Here is an 18,336-nt window from a genome sequence, read left to right on the forward strand (position 1 = left end):
CAGAAAGTAGAAGGTCTGCAGGAGCTAAGGGGATTGGAAAATGGGGAGTTATTATTTGATGAGTACAGAGTTTCAGTTTGGGAAGATAAAAATAAGTTCTGCAGATGGATGTTGGGAATGACTATACCATAACATGGATATATTTAATGCCATTAAACTATATACCTAAAAATTGTTAAAATGATTTTTAAAAATATGTATGCTTTACACAATAAAAAAAAAGAAAAAAATGCAAGTCTGGTTCATACTGAAAGATTTTTTTAAGGCTTTAAAAAAGCAATTTCCCAAGAGACTTAATCAGATGTGTTTGATTCACACATGCAAAATATGCATGCAATTAAGGAGAGGTCCAAAGAAACTTTCAGCATAAAAATGAAGATCTGATAAAATAAATGTCCATTTAGAGTGGGAAATGGATCACCTATTGCTATAGTACTCATAATATGCAAATAGCTGTTTATATAGGATCTACTCAAAATATGCATGCTTTTCTAAATTACTAACACAGACAGAAAGTGATAACAAGGATAAGGTGTACTTATTAGATTCTTTGTTTAGAGTCTATCAGTCTCACAATATCTGTTAAATAAGAATACTACTCAATTTGAACTTAATCCCAAGTGAAAATATTGCCCACAATACTAATATTTTGCCAAATAATTCAGTTCCAATATTAATACACTCAGCTTTTCCTCTCTTGACTGAAATGAGCTGCTGTTATCTATCTTTTTTCCCCCAAACAGTGTACTGCATTGGTGTTTTATTGCTTCAAGAGGTAGGAATCCAAGAAATGAAGCAACCTACAACCATCTGTCCATACAGAGGATTGATATTTCATGTGACCCCAATTTGCCCTCATCTCTGGCTTTCACTTTCAAAGTCAAGTTGCCTGGTACTCTTGGATTCATGCCTGATACAAGTTTGATTATTGTCATCAGGAGAGCAAATCTCTCCATTCCAAAAACATCTGAGTAAGAAAGAGCCACAAGATGAAGTGATGCTGCAATAAAAGAAAAGCTTAAATCCTCCAAAAGAAATGTCTGTGTAAAATGGTAATTAGGAAAGGAGGGAGCGAGGAGAATGTAGAATGCAGACCAAAAGGCTGAGCCAGAACTGGAAGGATATGGAGTCAAGAGCAGCTCGCCTCTTGCACTCCTGATAAAGGATTAAATTTAGGAGAGAAAGATTACAGACTCTGCATGGAAATTATTAGACAGAGAATGTTTGGAATTAAGGGTTGTTTCATAGGTGGGTTCTCACAAAAGATTTTCCTTCATCAGTTATGCTTATTCCACTTTTGGCCTTTTATCTTTTCACTTTATTTCCACCCTTTTATTCATCTTTCCTTCCTTTTTTCATCATTCCTTTTTATCTTCTATTCCTTTATTCTTTTTAATATCTCCCTTTTAAATTACTTGCTTTCATTCATCATTATGCATTAATTTCCCCTTCCCTTAATTTTGGGCTAATTCTACCCTCTACCTCCCACCATCCCAACTCCATGACCCATTGATTATATTGTTTGTCTTTCCATTGTCCATTACACCATCCAGTCCCTGGTATTCTATAGTAGCTCTTCATAAGCATGGCCATTTTAATAACACTTTGATTTGAACTTATCCTTAATGCCTATATCATCTGCTTTCATAAGTATGTTTTTCAGTCTCACATGAGGAATAAATAGTTCATAAACTTGATAGTTCTTTTTTCTTTATGTGCAATTTCACAAAGGTGGTTTCAATTTAAAGGAATCCATTCTATATTAGTTTTCTATTGTTAGTGTAACAAATTACCAGAAAGTTAACAATTTAAAATACCACAAATTTATTATCTTACAGTTCTTTAGTTCAGAAGTCTAGCATTGATCAGGCTAAAATCTAGGTATCAGCAGTCTGCCTTCCTTCTGGAGGCTCCAGGGGAGAATACATTTTCTTGTCCATTGAAGTTACTGACAATTCAAGTCCTTGCAGTTGTATAACTGAGATCCCCATTTCCTTGCTGGTGTTCCCAGCTTTTAGAGGTTACCACATTCCTCTGTGCGTGGTTCCCTTCCTTCATCTTGAAAGCCAGCAATGGTGGTTTGACTCCCTCACAATCCAAAACACTTCTGCCTCTTCTTTCCATTGTTGCTTCTCTCTGACCTAATATTCTACCAACCTCTTCCACTTTTAAGGACTCAAGTGATTAGACTGGGCCAATTTACCTAATCCATGATAGCTTGATAGCTTTCCTTCTAGTGTCTCAGGTTTCTCTGCTCTACTTATTTTCATTACAATTTTTATTCAATAAAGTATATCATACCCAAAGACTTGCAAGAACGGTCAGGCTCTGAAGAGTCATTATTGTGTCATTCAGGATCCAGAAAGAAGAAAAGGGATTTTAAAGAAAAACTGTTGAAGGAAACCAAGATGTGAGGCATCAATGTTTAGAAACAATGGGAATGCATTATAACCCCAGGCCTAAAGAAGAAGGGGAGAATATTAATGTTACTGGAGCCTTAGGAGAACTGGAGACATGGACAAGGGGCTACTTAACCTGAGCTGTTATTGTAGGCAAACAACTACTTTCAGAATTATGGCAACAGCACATTCTGGTTGGGGGTAGGAGGAGAAGTATTTCCACATCTCTCTCCAGCACTCTGATATTGTCACCTTACTCCTCTAGCCAGATCCTATCAGAAACTAGAAATAAGAAAGTATGACAATGGAGCCTACAAGGGTTAGAAGCTCTTTTACCCCAGGCCTGGTACAGTAAAAGGATGGAGATTAGATATGTGTGAAAGTGGTGGACTGAAGGAAACAAACAAGGTTAGTTAGCCTAGTAAAACAGGATGGAATTTTTTTTTCTATAAATGACCTTACAGTACATACTTAGAGCTTAGTGGACCACAGAGTCTGTCGCAACTAGTTAACTATGCCTCTATAAAGAAAAAGCATCTGTAGATAATACATAAGTGAATAGGTGTGGCTGAGTTCCAAAACAATTTTATTTACAAAAACAAAAGGCTGGACAGATTTGGCCCCTGAGCCATAGTTTGCTAGATCCTGATTTAGGGCATAGGCATTGGAGTCAGTTGGAAAGTGTTAAATCTGTGTCCCACAAATTCATAGCTCAGATGGCTTGTTAACACCAAATATCTATCCTCTCCTACTGTCAGGTAAAGATGACATTTTCTAACCTTCCTCATACTGAGGAATAGCTCTGTGGCTAAGTCCTAGCCAGTGGAGAACAAAGAAGCGAGATCTACAACTGCTACATGGTTTTCTTAAAGGAAAAGGGTATGCTTTTTCCTCTGCTTTCCCTTTCTTCTTTCCTACTAGTTTGATTTTGGACTTGGTGGATGTGATGATCACTCATCTTTGACCATGCAGAGAAAAACAATGCCCTAGAGTATAGAGGATAGTGGAAAAATTAAGTGTAAGTAGCCTGTGTTGCTAGCATCTTGAAGCCACCCTGCAAGTCCCATGGTTAGTCATTCTGATTTTAGGGAAGTTTCATAAACATGTGTCCTATTTAAGCTACAATTCTTTCCAGGCTTTGATCCAGCAGTTACTTTCATCATTTGAGTGGTCTCTAAAACTTAGTTTATACCCCTATAAAATAGGAGTATTACTGCCATATAGGATTGTTGTGGAGCCTTAGTAGCTTTGTCAAGTCAACAGGGACATACCAGACATTCAGTGAAATATCTAAGGAAATGATATCAAGAGCCCATTATTATATTAGGCATTGTGAGAAATACAAATTAAATATTGGAGATAATATAATCTAATTTGGAATATGATTTCATTATTATTCATTCTTGTGCCCTCAGAAGAGCTCCTTGTAAGTTATCTGGAAATCAAAGAGGAGGGCATATAATTAGAAATCAAAATTAAATTGTATGTTTTACCAAATATCCTTGATTTTCTTCATGCTGGGGTTCTGGAAAGCATGTTCTAAGAAGATTATCACAAAGCAAATCACACTCCAACAAAGAAACAATTGAGTGTTTAATCACTGCCAAGGACTGAGAGTAAAATGAGTCATAAATGTGATCATCACATTTCTGTCTTTCTTTTTTTTTTTTTTTTAAGATTTTATTTATTTATTTGACAGAGAGAGACACAGCGAGAGAGGGAACACAAGCAAGGGGAGTGGGAGAGGGAGAAGCAGGCTTTCCGCGGAGCAGAGAGCCCGATGCAGTGCTCGATCCCAGGACCCCGGGATCATGACCTGAGCCGAAGGCAGACGCTTAATGACTGAGCCACCCAGGTGCCCCTCATCACATTTTTTTCTTAACATATAGTCCAAGGAATAAAACAACTTCTACAAATCAGTCTTCACAGGCACTAGAAATCTAATCTAGACTCACAATCTCACAAGTGAGAAAACAGTTCCAGAGAATTTGATGAGTTTATAAACTTTCCAACTGGGTATCATCTTCTTTTCAGAATAAGAGAGAAATTCCCTAAAGCAAAACTGATTTTGCAAAGGAAGATCAAGGCAGAGGAATAACAGATGCACTAAGCATGCAGGTTGTTGAGAAAATTTTCTCTTCCCAGCGCTGCAAAGAATCAAGCTACCCGCTCCTTTATATTTCCAAATCACTTCCAACTGCATCTTCCCTAAATCTTTTGATCTATAGTGGTATTAGTATTACAATAATTTGAATGGAGTTAAGAATAGAATATTTAAATAAATTATTTAATAAATTCTTCAGTTGTTCCTCATAGCATATAAAAGTACACTAAATTTTTTTGGTATTCTCCCCAAGTGTACTGTGAACCACTCCAAATTAATCTCATTGCACCCCCTTTCTTTACCACAACCCCTCGCCCAATCTGGTTATGCAAATATATGCAGTTCTCTGCAGTATTTCCTTGTTTTTCATGTCCCCAAGCCTTTGGTAACACATATACCTTTTGTTAAAATGTTTTGGCCTCCCATTATTCCCCTGGTTTATTTCTATCTGCCATCCAGGCCTTAGTGCAGTATCTTCTTCTGGTCCTCCTGGGTTAGGTGCCTCTTACATATTCTATCATGTTATGATAATTTCTACTTGTCGTCACTCCTGTCTTTTATCTGAGTGTTCTCAGATGTTCAACCAATGTTCAAAGCCACAGCTATAATTAGAGATTAGAATCTAGGTTTTTTTCACTCTCAGTGAAAGGTTGGTGAGGGAAATTTGCTATATACAAATTTTTAAAAAGTAACTAATGACTTAGGGTCATAATAATATAAGTTAAACATGTGGAATAAGCCAGTATGTTCTATAGTATACAAGGAGGGAGAGAAAAAACTTCAGCTGTGATGAGTGAGAAAGGCCTAATGGAGAAAGAATCATTGATTTAACTGAAAGCTATATATACTTCCAAATGCTCACAAACAGGTAGACAATTTTCAAGAATTTGGTGGTTACAGGGGCACCTGGGTGACTCAATCAGTTAAGCGTCTGCCTTCAGCTCAGGTCACTTTCACAGGGTCCTGGGATCAAGCCCCACATCAAGCTCTATGCTCAGTGGGGAGCCTGCTTCTCTCTCTCCGTGATCTCTCTCACTCTTGCTCTCTCTCAAATAAATAAATAAAATCTTAAAAAAAAAAAAAAAAGAATTTGGTGGTTACAAAAAAATGATGAGCAGAAAAAAAGGTAAGAAGTTACAAAATTTATTTTTGCAATATACTTGCTTGGAGAAATGTTTAAATTATCATGATAATATCACGCTATATTTTCATTCAGTTAGTTAATATGCATTTCCTGAAGATTTCTCTCTGGGGACTGGGTCAGGTTTTGCATTGCAGTATGTTTGTCCAAGTGGCTTATGCAGAAATCAGAAGGCAAATGATCTCAGCATAATCCTGGCACACTCCTTTATCTCCAACTATTTTTAATTTCTATAAATTCAAATAATCTCTTTGACTCAGATTTTTCATTTGTAATAAAAGCTAAGTGGTTATATTTTAATCTCAGAGATGATGGGTTAAGATTTCATCCCAACCAAGGGAAATTCTAGGAGACATTTATTCTGAACACTGACTTTAGGACATATCTAAGCTGGTGACATTGAGTATCAAGGAAAATAGTACAAAGGCAAAGCAATTCGTTTGAAATCACTATGATGATGAGGTAGAGGATTCATTAAAATTCATTTAACCCATATTTACTGAGCACCTAATATATGTCAGCCCTGTGTCTGAATTAGAGATCAGTAGGGCAAGTGACACAAGACCCTGCTTCAGTGAGCTTATAGTTGGCTAGAACATGATGTTAAAACAGGGAACGGGCATGGGTTCAAGCTTCAGACTATACATTTGGTTGCATTCCATGCTTTAGCTAACCCACTAGAACTCTTCTAGAAATAAAAAAGTGTCATTGATCACAAGGTGACATCTAAGAGTGCAGTTGGTTCAGTTTACAGATGTCATTTTCAATACAATGGCAGAGGAAACAGATTCATATCTGAATGAGTCTGATTCTTTATTAAGTTTGGCACATGATAATCCAAAAATCAATCACATTTTTTCTAGGCCTGGTTAAAAAAAATCAATTCTGCCACTGAGGCGATCTATTATGTTAAAACAAATATTGGGCTAGGTGACGGGAGACTGGCCGTCAAGTTTTGGGGCAGTTTTGACTCAATAGGTGATTTGGAGCAGTATATTTAGTCTGAATTTCAGTTTCTTCACCTGAAAAATAAGGGTTTGTTATATGAACTACGACCTTTCTTCTATTCAAAAATTTCATAAACCTTGAGATTTTCCATATTATTATTTTTTTAAAACTTTTATTTATTTATTTGACACAGAGAGCACAAGTAAGCAGAGCAGTAGATGGAGGGAGAGGGAGAAGCAGGCTCCCTGCAGAGCAGGGAGTCCGATGTGGGGCTCGATCCCAGGACCCTGGGATCATGACCTGAGCCGAAGGCAGACGCTTAATGACTGAGTCACCCAAGTGCCCCTCTGTATTATTCTATATCTCAATGTTCTCCTCTGTTTAAGAATTCTTAAAGTATTTACAACCTTGTTAATCTAACAGTAGTTCTTTTTAGTAGTCCTTTCATGCTTATAGAGGCTAGTGTATGCTCAGTTTAAGAATACAGCTGAGGTATTCTGAAACTGGTCTTTTCACATCTTCCACCAAGATTAAAAAAAAAAAAAAAAAAAGAGTCTCTTTTAAAAGGGTAAAGAAAATGCAGAAAACTTTTTTTTTTTTTTTTACATAAATGATTGAGTGTCTTGACTCATCAATAATACAATAAGCAACTAGATGTCAGGGACCCTGGCTTTTACTTTCTTTTATTCTCTACAGTGATAAGTACACTAATGGAAGTAATCAAATCTTAGTAAAGTATGTGCTATTTAATAACATTAAGAGTTATTAAAGATAACCCTAATAAAGGAGTAGGAGATGACTGAACCCTTAATGAAATAAAAATATTTTTTAAATAAACACCTACTGCCTATCTCTAATATGCCAGAAGATTGTCATTATGATGTCCTTTGCCTTCACTCAACAGTTGGAAATACTTTCACCAAAGCTTTTAATGCATTTCAAAATTGATTTTGAAAGAATGGACCTAAGTAGCAACTCTAAGTCAGATCTTGCACTAGCTATTATTATTTTGTTTGTAGGAATCTGGTTGGTAGAATTTATCTAGAACAGATGCAATCTTGACTTTGAAATCTTTTTAATCTCACAAAACCATAAAATGTGTTTCTTGATTCAGCTCAACACGGTGTGTTCATTGTTATCAACGTATATGTCTGATCATGTCTAGAGAGTAAAACCCTGTTGTACAATTACCTTTGGGGTGCAAGAAGCTGAGTTTGAGATGGAAGCTGCACCCAGAGCCTCTAGGAAACCCAGTGCAAGGTTATATGTCATTGTCTTCTTCCCACGTATGCCTTATTGGGAGGCGCCTGGATGGCTCAGTCGTTAAGCGTCTGCCTTCGGCTCAGGTCATGATCCCAGGGTCCTGGGATCGAGGCCCACATTGGGCTCCCTGCTCAGCGGGGAGCCTGCTTCTCCCTCTCCCACTCCCCCTGCTGGTGTTCCCTCTCTCACTGTCTCTCTCTCTGTCAAATAAATAAATAAAATCTTAAAAAAAAAAAAAAGCCACGTATGCCTTATTGTCATTATAAGATGCAGAACTAAAACAGTGCTTATTTCCACAAGAGATTCAAGCTCAATTTTTAGTAAAATATGTGTCAATTTGGAGATTAAAGGAGAAATTCAACATACACTGGAAAAGCATTGTGCAACCTGTCAAATGCAGATCTGTTTAAATTCCAAATGACCCCTTTGCACCTGAACTTGCCAATCCACATGATGCCATGATTAAATTTTATAAAGAGTTCAATTTAAATACTACATTAATGCAACATTAAGGTTGACATTTTTAATCATTAATAGTTCTAAGCCAAATAATTCAGAGTCACCTTTCACAGCCACTGTCACTGAGGCAAATTTATACCTCAATTATTTTTATAATAAATTCAGCACAAAAATTGAACATATGCACACAAACCATTTTTTTTCTCCTCAAGAAGCATGTAATTACCAGGGCTTTTCAAATATAGTACAAAGCAAAAGGACAATTTCACATTTATCAAGTTCATTTGATGAACACAGATGAATCCAGATAGCTGACATGTGGGAACCTGATTTCATATCTTAAATTTACCAAATAATTAATAACATTTTCTGTATTTTACTATGCCAGAATTACTTAACTACAGTGACAGAGGTTAAGTATCCCATGTTTTGGTTAATTTACATTTGACTGGGTGAGGTAGTAAGACACAGGTTTTTACATGGAAATAGAAATGATTTGTATATGCTTATAATCTATTTTTGAAAGCATTAGCTATAGAATATTGATGCTACAGGGTGATTAGTTTCTCAGTTCTTACCAATTGATCATGAATTAATTTTTGATTTGTTTGAAACAATCCATTTTCAGTAAATTTACTGAGTATCATTGGTTGTTCAGCCATAATCCATTTTCCCTACAGTTCTTCCTAAATATTTCCTGATTTTTGAGTGTTTTCCTTCTTCAAGTAGTTTACATGCTTTAGACCTGTGCTATGAATGTAGTAGCCACTAGCTACATGTGTCTATTAAATTTAAATTGACTAAAATTGAATAAAATAAAAGACATTAGGCACATTTCACATGCTTGATAGCCACATATGGTTAGTAGCTGTCACACTGAGCAGCACAGATATAGAACATTTCCATCATTGCAGAACATTCTATTGACAGTGACAAGTTTAGATCTTAATGCTAGCTCCAAGGGGGAAGAAAAAAAAACTAGATTGAATTAAATCACACACACACACACACACACACACACACACACACTCCTTTCCACACCAATGTCAAGGTAAACTTTAGAAATCTTGCTAGAAATGCTGGAAAGGTAAAACCGAGTCCTTGATAACATCAGCATTCTGAACCCATAAACCCTGAAGCCTGCCTAACCTCTGGACTTTCCAGATAGATGACTCAATCAATTCCCAATAATGTTTAAGCCAAGTTTGGATTTTGTTTTGATTTTAATTACTTGCTACATTTAGACATTTCAGTGGTATAATCTTTAAGTACTTATATAGTACACAATTTTATTATCATTATGCTAAGCAGTGTTGAAAATTATAAATGTAAAACAGGCATGGATATACTTTCAAAGAATTTGTCCTTTATTGTAGAAGATATATTACATGTTTAGATATTAAATTCTATAGAACAGGCTATGAGTACATTTAAAATTCATAAAGAAAGGTCACTGAGGCCTGGACTGTTCATGAATATCTAAAGATTGAGGTCTGGCTTAACTCAGCCTTGAAGGATGGTATGGGTTGGCTGAGAGCAGATGAGCTCATTCTAGTCCACTCTAAGTTGGCAGTTCTGGCTAATAATTAAATGGCCTGTTATGGGTACCACTAACAGAAAGCATTACTTCTATATTCATTACCAGTTCAAATTTCAAAAATATGAAATGTGTGCTATAATTATTCACCTTTATGTTAAATGTGAATTGTGTCATTAAACATGAAAGCAGAAAGAGAATCAAGGTTCAGAAGTGCAGAAAATGCAAATAATTTCTTTCTTTTCTTTTTTTTTCCACTGTCACAAATCTGTCTATGGTGACAAGCATATACAGTAATAGCAGCAGTATTTACACTAAAGCTAATACCACTACTACTAAAAATATAATAAAAACATTTTAAATTACTTCTCAGTGCTTAACAAGTCTTATTTAATTATGAAAAATATCTATAGTAAAATATTACAGATGAGGAGGCTGAGACTCAGAGTTTAGTAAATTGCCAGAGACCACACCTTTAGTAAGTGATAGAGTCAAAGTTCCAACCCATTGTCTGACACCAAAGCAAACATATTGAACTATTATGCTATAAAATGTAGATATTTCATTCCTTGTTATGAAGGTCAAAATGTCCACATAATGAAAAATAACTTCATTAGTGGAAATATTAAGAGATTTGGATATTTAGAGCTTTTTTGCTACTAAACATGCTTGAGTAAAGATAATTTTACTCAGAAATACAGTTTTAAAAATTTATATTTTGAGTCTCTAAAAGCTTACACAGTACTTTTACCTAGATCGCCGTGGTGGACAGACTCTAAGGCAGCCTCAGTGATCCCAGTCTCCTATGTTGGTTTGCCTAGAAACTTGCTTCTAAATGATATGTTATAGCAAAGGTGATGGGATGTTACTTCTGTGATTAAGCTATAAGAGTTGTAAATTCTATCTTGCTCTCCCCTACTGGCTTTGATGAAGCAAGCTGCCACTGGGGAGGCCCATCTGTAAAGAAACTGAGGGTGGTTTCCAATCAACAAGTGGCAAGGAACTGAGGCCCTCAGTCCAACAGTCTTCAAGGAATTTGAGGCCTACCAACAGCCACAACATACAACCACAGTTTGGATGTAGATCCTTCCCCACTTGTATCTTCAGATGAGATCTCAGCCCTAAGTGACACTTTGCAGCCTTGTTAAAGACCCTGGAGCAGAGGACCCATCTTAGTCATGTCTGGATTCCTGACCCAAGGAAACTGTGAGATAATATAGGTGTGTGTTGCTGTAAGTCAGTAAGTGTGTATTAACTTCTTATACAATAATAGATAACTATTACCATTACCAATTTGATTATTAGCAAAACCTGGGAAGTAGGTCAAGACATACTTTTATTTTTATTTAGCAAAGGAGAAAACCAAGTGTGTGATAAGTTATGTTAATTAACCCAGGATTATTTTTAATATTCTTTCCTACTCCTGTCAATAAGGCAATTCCTTGCACTAGATTTAAATGTTTAGAAAAATGGAAGGGTATGTTTTACCTTGCCTATGGTGGAAAACATCTTTATTTGTATGACCTAAAAAATAAATGCAAATGGTTTGATTTGAATATCTGATCTTGGTTTTAGATTAGTTCATCATAGTCACTCATTTCAATGTCCAATCTCAGTGATCAGACATTCACATAAACACAGCTACAAGGTTTAAAAATGGATTTTATAGGTAGTCCTGACTCCTTTCATTGCATTCTTCCACCTCAACACATCAGGCAGCTAGCTATCCTCATTATAATGGATTTAGGCTTATTGTTTAAAAAAATCTAGATCATGCACCAACACAAAGTGGGTAATATGAATATATAAAGGCCAAGTGATGGCAGTCTGGATGCCATATTTGTGTTGGTTATAAATAGGAATGCAAAACTGATTATTTCATATATATTTTCTTTTAGGAAACAGGATCCAGCTAAGTGGTAGAGGGGAAATATATTTTTGCTGCTGGAGCAAAACGGGATAATTCACACTGAACAACATAACCTTGCAACCTAGCTTATCTGGTTTATCCATTAGTTTTGGCTAATAGCTACCTGCAAAGTTCACTGGGAGATGGTATTATGACATCATGCTCTAGCTATGGTGGTCAAATACTATATTAGATACAGTTTAGGAAATTTACTTTTTTTTTGCTAAGGATTTATTAGCATTAATGTCTAATATTGTGCATGCTACCACACAAAGGATGATTGAGAGAAAGCTTGGCAATTATCTGATAAATATTATATTCTTTACATTTTCAACTTTCACACAGGCTTAATTTATGCCACTATGATTAGAGTATGGTCAAAAGCTACTGATTTGAAATTTGAGCTTTCAGACTACATTTTCGCTAGCCGCCTGCTGGTACCGTCTTAATCTGCTTCTGCCAGTAAAGGTAGGATGTGTCTCTCATCTATCAACCCTTCAAAAAAGGGCAGAGATATACAATTCCTTGAATTCTTAGTGCAACCAGAAGCAATCTATAATTACTGTTATGTGCTTGTTTTGCTAAAGTGCTTGTTTATCGTTGCTTTTGACCCTATTTTTAAGTGAATTTCATGTAATGATGATGTAACTTGCACCATATATGTATGATTAAGAGTCAGTTAGTGATATGAAGGCACCTACAGTAAGAACATTCAAGATATTCCAACCACATTCTTGAAGTCACTCTATCACTATCTGTATGTAATGTGATAATTAATTTCACTAAATTTCATTTTTTCAATTGTAAAGTGAGACTTAATGTGCTATGAGCCTCTGAAAAATATTTTTTTGAGCAATATATAACCCTTCATAGTAAAGACATTTTGTCCAATTCACATAGATTTAGACAGTTTTTGAGAATAGAGTCATTGATGCCAGTTAAAATGGATGGTCTAACCTAGTGTAACCACCTAGTGTAACTTGGTTAAATAATATGAGTATTCGGAGGGACAACAATGTAGCTATCCCCCATTTCTTTCCCCTAAGTAAAATCTTAATGTAGGAATAAATGACGATTTTTCTTCTTCATATATACTAGTATGGACTTGTGCTTTCAGTCTTAACAACCACAACAATCTGACAGAAGAATACACATGTACACATAGTTTGCATGTCTGTTTGTTTGTTTGCTTGTTTAAGAAGAGATAAACAGTTATGGTTATGAGTGCCCTTTATCTCTCACTAACACCTGTTCAGTGCCCTGGGATGGCTTTTGAAAAGTATTCACTAGATTCTATTTTCCTAAAACCAACATTGTTAATAATATCTCAGTAGTTTATATTTGAGCAAAAAGCAGTATAATAATAGGGTTTTTTTCATAAAAATTGAATAATATAAATGAAAAGAAGAGAATTGTCACAATTATATCTAGAAGCATTGGAATGGAAAGCAATAAAACAATAAAACGGTCATTTCAATGAAGATAAATAGCACTATAGTTTTGAACTGATTATATGAGATAAAAGAAAACTGAGTTTATATCAGTATATTAATACACAAAGTTGTAGTTACAAAAAGTATAATGATGGAACAAATTTGCAACTTCCTGATTAATGCAATCAACCTATCATCTATAATTCCATTATTTAGCCCAAAGTGGTTTTTCCATTAATGAAATTAACCAAGCAATTTCCAAATGTAGGTTTTATGTATGAGCTATCCCATATTGATATTCATATATAGCTTATGTATTAATGTATATATGCATATATACATAAATGCTTAAGTTTGTAACACTTTACAGGGATGATTTCATTGGCCAAAACACAATTTAAGTATGTTCACTCAATTGAATTAACTATTTCCCCTAGCAATCTCCTGTGAACATTGAACTATTGATATCTTTTTCTCATCATGGTGAATTACGTCTGAACTCTGTTAAAGTCTTGCTAGGTAAGTACCCAGAAATTTCATTTTCAAAATTATTTGGAATTCTTAAGATTAAAAGATACTATAATATATATTAACTTGGCAGTCTTGTGATATATATCTTACTAAACAACTTTCTCATTCAGTAATTTTGTATTTTCAGACATGGAGTTAATCACAATTATGCTCTTGTTCTGAGTACCTATGAGTATTCAGGAGTATAATGTATAGTAAGTTATTACTTCCATTCCATATAAACAGAGAGGATGGGACAAGCGAGTCAAGAGTCAGAATAAAATGCACAGACAGGTTTCTCATACATAACTTTGACAATAGTATCTTGGACTAGTAATTCAATTATAATGGAATACTAATAGCATTGAAAAAGCATATAACATGGTTAGAAATTTACTTTTCATTACTGTGTAAAAAATATGTTCTAGATGGGAGGGGGATGGGGGATGGGTTAGCCTGGTGATGGGTATTAAAGAGGGCACATACTGAATGGAGCACTGGGTGTTATACGCAAACAATGAATCATGGAACACTACATCAAAAACTAATGATGTAATGTATGGTGATTAACATAACATAATAAAATTTTAAAAATATATGCTCTTTTCTTCCTGTATGACTTGTAAACAGCAAAAGAAATCCTTTGGGATGAAATAGCATAAAATAATAAAAGGCTTTCTTAAATATAATTGCTTTTGGGATGAATTTCCCTGGCTTAGTCTCCTTCTAGCTTTCATAGATATGCAAGGCAGGTCCCAGAAGTCTGACTAAAAGAAAAATAGGGTGAAAATTTTTATTTTCAGGAAAGTCATTTTCTCATGTAGCTTTTGGTTATCTAAAAAAATGTTCTTTTACCTTAATTTTCCTATTCTATCAGGTTGCATTTTTGCACTATTTCAAAGGGGATAGAGCCCACAAATCTAGACTAAATTTTGTCAACTGAACAACACCAAATTGGATCAAAGACAGTCAGCTCATTTTGAAGCTTGTAAATATTCCTTCATTTCCCACACACTTGGATTGCATTCAAGTTCTTTGGCAAAAGTTCTATTATATATACTATAGATATATATCTATCTATAACACATATGCAATACCTGTTTATCTTTAATATCTATGATATATATGTATATAGTTCCATGCATATATGTATATACAGATACATATATTATCTATATCTATATCTATCTATATCTACATATATATTTCTAAGTATGTCCAGAGCAGAAGAGATACCATCACAGAAAATTCCTGGGATTCAAGAAATAAGAAGGCGTCAGGTTTCTTATGTAATAATCTCCTAAATACCATCACAAAAAATAGGCATTACTGAAGTGCTAAGTATTAAAGTGGCTTCATTGTGTGGCCAAGAGCTGTTCAAACTTTCCCTTTAAATTGAAGTAAGGAGATGTTGATAGAACCTAAAATAATATTCTCACCCTTGTTTGATTTAGTGTATGACTTGAAGGCTACCATAGATTTGTTCAATGGACCTTGATGGATGTTTCCAATCATTGCTTCTTTTCTAGTTGTATCAAGGCCAAGGTCCACCAGATGTCAGTACAATATAAATAATCCAAATTCTTATATTTAAACGTCAAATATAGAAGACAAAAAAAAAAAAAGAAATCGCCATAAAATAAAACATTTCATTGAATTTTAGAAGATTTACCTATATCAAATAGAAGAAATTGAAAAACTACTCAATATAACCTGCAATATGATTTTTAAAATATTTTTTCCTTTCCTAGGAGCTTTCTGTTAATGTAATCTGATAAAGCTGGCTTTATATGTCTCCTCCTTCTTCTTGTTTCATTATCATTCAATTGTAGTTTTTGCCAGATGACTTCTTTATTCACTGATGGTTTTATGTATTAACATTTCCACAGTACACTTTCTCTTGATTAGTTTTTCTGTTCTAGAAAAAGAGTCAAATCATGACAGCAGTGTATTCCCTAAGAATTTCTTTATTTGATCAGTTAAACTAAAGGTAAATGTGTCTAACACGTGTTGGCACTGTGTTGAACTCTTGGATGTTTAGATATACCAATGAATTTTTTTTCAAATATTTTTGGAATTATCCTTTGGTTGTGATGAGAAAGTTGTTAATTTACATCATTCACACACACATGCATGTGAACACACACACACACACACACACACAGTGTACTTAATGAAAAAGATTCAGTAGGAGTGAGAGAAAAGTATAATCAAGCCCATCTTTGCCTCTCTTTGTTCATGGATTATTTGCATGGAAAGTCCATGAGAGAGGGTTTGCTCCTACTGTTCAGCATAAATGGAACTCTCCTCTCTGATTTGTTTTCTTTCTTTCCAAATGATGCCACTCAACATGGTGTGTACTTCACTTTTCCAATGCTGATACCTATGTTTTATCATATCTACTGTGACTACTGCACAGAGATATGTAGTAAAAGAATATGAGAAACGGACAAGGTAATTTCACTTTTTATGCTTGCAACTCTTAATGATAAGCTTTTGCCAACTTGAAAATTACCCCATAAGCAACATTTTCAGCTACCATTACCATTGCACTAAACACAAAAGCCATCACCTCATTCCTTTAAGGAAATGGCCAAATCAGTGTCTTTGTCTAATACTTAGGTTAATTCTTTCATCAGCCTTTGACTATGCTCAAATCTATTTTCATATCTCTTTTCACATCAAACATTTTTTTTTATTTAAATAAATGAAGTGCCTGTTTTTTGTGCTACATTCTGTGAATTCCATTAATTTATAATCTAGTCAAAAGGACAAATCATGTGAAAGAAGTAAAAGAACATGCTGGAACTATTGGAATGTAATTCTCTATAGGAAACAGAAAACTTGCAGAATATAAATGGCTCAGATCAACTTGAGAGGAGCAGTTAAGTTGGTATGAACTCAATAAAGGCAAGAAAACTCAGAGCTCAACCATCTGAGGAATGATGATCTAAATCCCACCAGTAAAGTGCTGGCAAAATATGAAGGAAAGGTTAAGAAATTCTAAACAAAATATTTGTAAATAACATTTATTAATCTATAGAAAAAAACCCATAAAAGATACTGCTTTCAAACATATCCCATTTGTTCAAAGGAGAAAAACATAATTATTTAAATAAATTTGGGGGGGTTCCCCAGGAAGCCAGCACACTTATTGATGTTTACTTAGGTCCTGCAGGCTTCTTGGTCTCACTTCTTGTGGGGAAAAGAGGCCCAGCGAAGGCCATAGAGACTACAGACATGCCCACCCCCACCCCCAGACACAGTGCCATGGTCAGTTGGTAAAGGATGTTGTTGGTTCTTCCACCCTTCAAGTGCACGGGAGGTGATTGTCCACCTGAGTGGTGGGGTCCTCTGACTGGAAGAGCTACTTAAATAGATTTTTAAGATATGATTTAACACTCATGACTTCAAATAAAATTTTTACTAAATAAAAATAAATGGGAATTTCCTTGGCTTAAAGAAAAGCAAAAGCAAAACACATATGGCAAGGGTTCAAACCCTTTCCCAGGTCAGAGAAAATAAAAAGATATCTGGGATCACCATGATTCCTATTTCACTATAATCTGCATACAAATCATTCAATCTCATCTTCTTCCCACCACCTCTTCCCCATGTAACTTCTCCATCTTCACCACTTGCTCAATGGGTCACTGCCATCTTCCTGTCCCTTAATTCCACTGGCTGCCACTATCCTTCCTTCCCAGGATTAGATGTTTATTGTGCCAGCTGGGACAGGAGCTATGGGAGATTTCACACCTAGGATCAAACGGGCTGCATCCATGGAAGTTCTAGTCTCTCCTGCTATATCTGGAGCCATATGAAATCACAGAGCGCAGGGCAGAAAATCTGGCTTCCAGAAAAAGGCTTCCTAGAAATGTCTGGTAACACAACTCGAAAGTTTAAAAGAGTTAATGCCCTATGGGACAATATGACAAAGGAAGACTCAGAGATGGCAGATAAATGCTACTCCCTTCTCTCTGTTGACAAAGTGCTTTTTGTAAGAGGCAATGATTACACATAGTCTATTCAGAAACTTCCTATATGACAAAGCAATTTGATGTTATTAACAAAAGTTTTAACTTAATTTAAAATATTAATTTAATAATGTTAGTTTTGTTAACAGGTAGGTAGCATACTATTTTTTATTATTTTTTTTAAAGATTTTATTTACTAATTTGTCAGAGAGACAGAGCGCGCAAGCGCACAAGCAGGGGGAGCAGTAGAGGCAGAGAGAGAAGCAGGCTCCCCGCTGAGTAGGGAGCCCAATGTGGGACTCCATCCCAGGACCCTGAGATCATGACCTGAGCCTAAGGCAGATGCTCAACCAAGTGAGCCACCCAGACGCCCTGGTAGCATACTATTTTTTTAGAAGATTTATTTATTTTATTTTAGAGAGAAAGAGAGCACAAGCGTGGGGGGGAGGGGCAGAGGGATAGGGAGAGAGAGAGAATCCCAAGCCGACACCTGGCTGAGAGCAGAGCAGAACCCTACGCAGGACTGATCTCATGACCCTGAGATCATGACCTGAGCTGAAATAAAATCGGTCACTCAACCAACCGAGCCACCCAAGCACCCCAGGTAGCATACTATTTTGTAATTATTTTCCCTCCTTTCCTGTGTCCTCTCTCTT

The sequence above is a fragment of the Phoca vitulina genome, unplaced genomic scaffold, assembly GCF_004348235.1.
Source record: "Phoca vitulina isolate PV1807 unplaced genomic scaffold, GSC_HSeal_1.0 scaffold8, whole genome shotgun sequence".
In the NCBI taxonomy this organism is placed as follows: domain Eukaryota; kingdom Metazoa; phylum Chordata; class Mammalia; order Carnivora; family Phocidae; genus Phoca; species Phoca vitulina.